We start from the raw sequence: 5,890 nt of genomic DNA on the forward strand, positions 1-5,890 counted from the left end.
ACATTGGGACAAATTCTGTCAGTGTCAAAACTGGACAGTTTTGACACGGGAAATGATTGCCTGTGTAGGTTGTGGAATTTCAATGACTGGAAGGGTTCCAGAACAGAAGCCTGTCAGGAGTGATGGTGGGGCACAGGGACAGAGCACGTAACTGCTGGAGATGTCTTGCAGGCATATCTTTTTGTCTCTGTATGTTTTCATGATTCTATAAAAGAAAACACAAAAAATCAAAATGAAGAGGTATTGCAAAGCTCAAGGTCTCCTGTTTCACTGCTTCTCAGTGTTCCAGCTGAGTGCAAAGTGCCTGGAAGTCTGATTTTACTTGGTTGCTACTTTAGCTGTTAGTGATGTAAATGGAATCTCAAAGCTTTCTGTCCCTCATGTTTAACTGAAGTCAGCCTCCCTACAATGACTGCTTTTGTTTGCACAAAGAACCTTCTGAATTAGAGACTTGAAATTAAATGTATAGTTTCTGTATTTCCATTGTCTGTGCTTTTAGGAGCAGGACAGAGGGACGGTGGTTACTATTCTGATTCAGGTGTTGCAAGTTGTTCCATCTCAAAGGTGTGGGACTTGACCACTGCCCGGCTAGCTCAGTCGGTAGAGCATGAGACTCTTAATCTCAGGGTCGTGGGTTCGAGCCCCACGCTGGGCGCTTGGCTTTTGACTTCAGGAGAGCTAACTTTGACCTCTTGAGGGACCTACTTAGGGGAATCTCCTGGGACAGGGCCCTAGAGGGAAGAGGGGTCCAAGAAAGCTGGTTAATATTCAAGCATCACCTCCTCCAGGCTCAAGAGCAGTGCATCCTTCTGAGGAAGAAGTCGAGCCAAGTGGGCAGGAGACCTGCATGGAGGAGCAAGGAACTCCTGGCAAAACTCCAGCAGAAGAAGGAAGTGTACAGAATGTGGCAAAGGGGCCAGACCACTTGGGAGGAATACAGGGACGTTGTCAGAGCGTGCAGGGATGCGACAAGGAAGGCTAAGGCCCAGTTGGAATTAAATCTGGCAAGGGATGTCAAGGACAACAAGAAGGCCTTCTTCAAATACATCAATAGCAAAAAGAAGACTAGGGAAAACGTGGGCCCGCTGCTGAATGGGGCGGGTGCCCTGGTGACGAAGGATACAGAGAAGGCAGAGTTATTGAATTCTGCCTTTGCTTCTGTCTTCACTGCTAAGGCCATTCCTCAGGAACTCCAGACCTTGGAGGCAAGAGAGGAAGGCTGGAGAAAGGAAGACTCTCCCTTGGTGGAGGAGGATCGGGTTAGAGATCTTTTGTCCAAACTGGACATCCATAAATCAATGGGCCCCGATGGGATGCACCCACGAGTGCTGAGGGAGCTGGCGGATGTTATCGCTAGGCCACTCTCCATCCTCTTGGAAAGGTCCTGGAGATCAGGAGAGGTGCCTGAGGACTGGAAGAAAGCCAATGTCACACCAGTCTTCAAAAAGGGCAAGAAGGAGGAGCCAGGAAACTCCAGGCCTGTCAGCCTCCCCTCCATCCCTGGAAAGGTGATGGAACAGCTCCTCCTAGAGGTCCTCACTAAGCAGCTGGAGGACAAGAAGGTGATCAGGAGGAGTCAGCATGGATTCACCAAAGGGAAATCATGCTTGACCAATCTGATAGCCTTCTATGGTGGAGTGACTGGCTGGGTAGATGAGGGGAGAGCAGTGGATGTTGTCTACCTGGACTTGAGCAAGGCTTTGGACACTGTCTCCCATCCCATCCTCCTAGGGAAGCTCAGGAAGTGTGGGCTAGATGAGTGGACGGTGAGGTGGATTGAGAACTGGATGGCTGGATGGCCGAGCTCCGAGGGTTGTGGTGAATGGCGCAGAGTCAAGTTGGAGGTGTGTAGCTAGCAGTGTCCCCCAGGGGTCAGTCCTGGCTCCAGTCGTGTGGAACGTATTCATCAATGACCTGGAGGAAGGGACAGAGTGCACCCTCAGCAAGTTTGCTGATGAGACTAAACTGGGAGGAGAGGCTAACACACCAGAAGACTGTGCTGCCATTCCGAGGGACCTGGACAGGCTGGAGAGGTGGGCGGAGAGGAACCTCCTGAAGTTCAACAAAGGCAAGTTCAAGGTCCTGCCCCTAGGCAGGAATAATCCCATGCAGCAGTACAGGCTGGGGGTTGACCTGCTGGAAAGTAGCTCTGCCGAGAAGGACCTGGGAGTGCTGGTGGACAACAAGTTAAACATGAGCCAGCAGTGTGCCCTTGTGGCCAAGAAGGCCAATGGTCTCCTGGGGTGCATTAGGCAGAGTGTTGCCAGCAGGTGGAGGGAGGTGATCCTCGCCCTCTCCTCAGCCCTGGGGAGGCCTCACCTGGAGTACTGTGTCCAGTTCTGGGCTCCCCAGGACAAGAGAGACATGGCACTCCTGGAGAGAGTCCAGCAGAGGGCTACCAAGATGATTAGAGGGCTGGAGCACCTCTCCTATGAAGAAAGACTGCAAGAGCTGGGCCTGTTCAGCCTGGAGAAGAGAAGATTGAGAGGGGATCTCATCAACGTGTACAAGTATCTGAAGGGGGAGTGTCAAGAGGATGAGGCCAGCCTCTTCTCCGTGGTGCCCAGCAACAGGACAAGAGGCAATGGGCAGAAACTGAACCACAGGAAGTTCCATCTGAACCTGAGAAAAAACTTCTTGACTGTGAGGGTGACAGAGCACTGGAACAGGTTGCCCCGAGAGGTAGTGGAGTCTCCTTCGCTGGAGATATTCAAAAGCCGTCTGGATGTGATCCTGGGCAATATGCTCTAGGTGACCCTGCTTGAGCACGGAGGTTGGACTAGATGATCTCCAGAGGTCCCTTCCAACCTAAACGATTCTGTGATTCTGTGATTCTGTGAACCCACCAAACCTTCTGGCTCTCCTGTCCCTGAACCTCTTCTCACCCTTCCACATGATGTGAACAGGCACTGGGCTAGTGATGTCCTCTGGGTGGCTGGATCACAGGCTGCCCAGGCCCAGGGACTTCTACAGTAGCATCTTGTCCTTCCTGGAGATCAATTCACCTCTGTCACAGGCCCCCAAGGTGCTGCAGACGCAGCTCAGGAAGCAAACCCCTCTACTGCCATTCCTGCACAGCCTAGCTCTGTTTCTGGCCTTGGACACTGCAGGGTTTGCTCTGTTAGTGAGAACCTCCTTCCACCATCACATTGGCCACCTCCTATCCATGCCAGCATGTCACCCCTTGCAGTCAAAGCCTTTGCCTACAGAAGCTCCTTGGGAACATGTTCCCCTGTGACAAATCTTCTGTCCATGCCACAGCTGAGGTGCTGAACTCCACATATATGCAGACATATGCCGCCTGGGGCACAGCCAGGAGCAAACGGAGATGCCCAAGCTGTCACAGCACTGCCACATGCTTGGAATAACTGAGATGGGGTGGGGTCACTTGCATGACTGGAGTCCTTCAATGCCAAGGTGCAAGATCTTCAGGAGAGACCCAAAGGCAAGATGAGGGGATGAGGGATGCCCTATGTAGGAAGGGGTAGCTTGGGTATAGGGAGCTCTTCCATGAGATGGACTAAGGAAGGCACCTCTGAAGGGCAGAGGAGCTCAGGAAAGCCAGCAGGTAATTAGGGACAGCACCCATCAAGCACAAGAATGCGCCATACCAACAGCTTGTAAAATTAGTGGACATCTCTGGACCCTGGCTGGGCTAAACAGGGAACACACATGCGAGCTCCAGGGCAATCACGCAGCATACGGAAAAGGGAAGAAGGGAGAGGCTGCAAAGGAGGAATTTAGGAATATTGTCCAGCGAAGTAGGGATGGAGTTAGGGAAGCCAAAGCTCCCCTGGGATAGACACTTGCAGGGGATGTCAAGGACGGGAAGAAGAGCTGCTACTGCTTCAGTAACAGTAAAAGAATAAGCAAGGAAAATGGGGGCTCACTGCTGGATGGGGCTGTTGTGCCTAGAGTCAAGACTCTTGAGGGGACAACCAATCTGTAGCGCTTAAGGGATGACTTGCAAAACTCAACCCCTACAAGTCTATGGGCCTTGATGGCTAGCATGCATGGCCATGGAGAGAGCTGGCTGCTTTGACAGCAAGGCTGCTCTCTCTCATCTGTGAAAAGCTGTGGAGATCAGAGGAGGTCTCAATGGGCAGAAAAAGGAATATGTTGTGCCCATCTTCCAAAAAGGCCACAAGGACCACGTGTGGAGCCACAGGCCGTTCAGCCTCACGTTGGTGCAGAGTGTGTTATGGAGAGATTTGTCTCAGATCACGTTTCTGGGCACATGAGGGAGAAGAAGGTGCCTGGGAACACTCAGCATGCATTTGCTGAAGGTAAATCCTTCCTGAGCAACCTGATTGCCTTCTGTGATGAAAGACCAGTGCTTGTGGAGGAGTGGAGAGGAGTGGGTGTCCAGTAGACATCCAGATGGGCAAAAAGCTGGTTGGATGACTGAGCTCAGAGGGGTTTTCTGAATGGGTCGTATTTCACCAGGAAGCCACGTAAAGGTGGCATATGCGGGGGTCTACCCTGGATCCTGTCCTGTTTGAAAGTTCATCAGTGACCTGCAGAATGGAAATCTCATCACAGTTGTAGACAGCACCCAATTGGGTGGAACAGTCGGATGCTTGGGCTGCCGTTCAGAGGGATCTCAGGAGGCAGGAGGAAGGGGCTGTCAGGACCTGGGGAGTGCCCGGCTGGGCAGCAGCTCTCAGTTAACGGACCTGGGAGTCCTTGTAGGCAGCGAGCTGGACATGAGCCAGCAGCGTGCCCTGGCAGCAAAGGAGGCCACAGTGTCCTGGGCTGCATAAACAGGAACACAGCCAGGAGACTGAGGGAAGTGATTATCCCCCTCTCCTCAGCCTCATCAGAGCACATCTATAATACTGCCTCCATTTGGGGGCCCCTGCAGAAGAACGATGTTGATCACTTGGGGTGAGTTCAGTGGCCAGCCCCCAAGGTGGTTTGGGGGCTGGAGCACTTCCGCTGTGAGGAGAGGCTGAGGCAATGGGGCTTGTTCAGCCTGGAGAGGGAAGGCTTTGGGGGGAATACATAGCAGCTTCCCAACTCCGGGTTGCCACTGATAAAGAGGCAGGTACTGGAGGGACTCGTGGCATGTGAATGGGAGACAATGGCTACAAGCTGACGGAATTGCAGTGAAAATTAGCTAGAAGGGAGACAAATCAAAGAGGTTAACAAAGCACTTGAAGAAAGGTCCAGAGAGGTTTTGGACCCTCTGTCCTTGGAGGCTTGTGGGTTGCTGTTGGACAAAGCCCTGAGGAACTTGGTGAGCACCTGTGAACATGGTGTTGCTCCTGATGTGCGCAGGAGGCTCCCAAGGTGCCTCCCAACCTGAAAGAGTTGCTGATTCTGTCACCTCTAGCGATAGGCACGGCAATTCTTGCAGTCAGGAATTCCTTTCCTACAAGTGGGTTAGCACCAGATATGGCCTCCCCAGAGCCAGCCCCTCCTAGTTATGAACAACTGCGTGTCCAGAGTGGGCCCTCCTCGCAGCCTACAACAGCTGTGTGTGATAACAGAATGCTCTTCACCCTTGGGAAGGATGGGAAGATGAGGGCCAAGGGGCATTAGTTGCAACAAGAGAGCTCCAGGCTGGCGATTAAGGACAAACTTTCAAGGACCTATCAAGACAGTGAGGCACTGGGGCAGGTGGCCCAGAGAGCCTGTGCCCTCTGGGCCACAGAGCATCTCCATCCTTGGAGATTTTCAAGCCCTGGCTGAAGAAAGACTTGAGCAACCTGGTCGGGCCTGATAGCTGACCATGCTGTGAGCAGGAGGTTGGTTTGGAGACCTCCTGAGGTCCTTTCCAGCCTGAAGGGTCTTGCATATCTGTCCACACTGAGTCCCCTGCGACCATGGAAGTGAATCAGACAAAAGCATGGTCAAATCAGTGGAACCTGCTTCACAGGTACCCCCA

The 5,890-nt window shown here is 52.6% G+C and overlaps 1 non-coding gene across 1 annotated transcript; it reads left to right on the top strand.

The window, feature by feature from the left end:
* Positions 1–582: 582 nt before the first annotated feature.
* On the top strand, positions 583–655 carry TRNAK-CUU (transfer RNA lysine (anticodon CUU)). The gene has a single exon. It is a non-coding gene; the product is annotated as a tRNA-Lys (tRNA).
* Positions 656–5,890: the final 5,235 nt, after the last annotated feature.

The sequence above is a fragment of the Struthio camelus genome, chromosome 29 (assembly GCF_040807025.1).
Source record: "Struthio camelus isolate bStrCam1 chromosome 29, bStrCam1.hap1, whole genome shotgun sequence".
Classification (NCBI taxonomy): domain Eukaryota; kingdom Metazoa; phylum Chordata; class Aves; order Struthioniformes; family Struthionidae; genus Struthio; species Struthio camelus.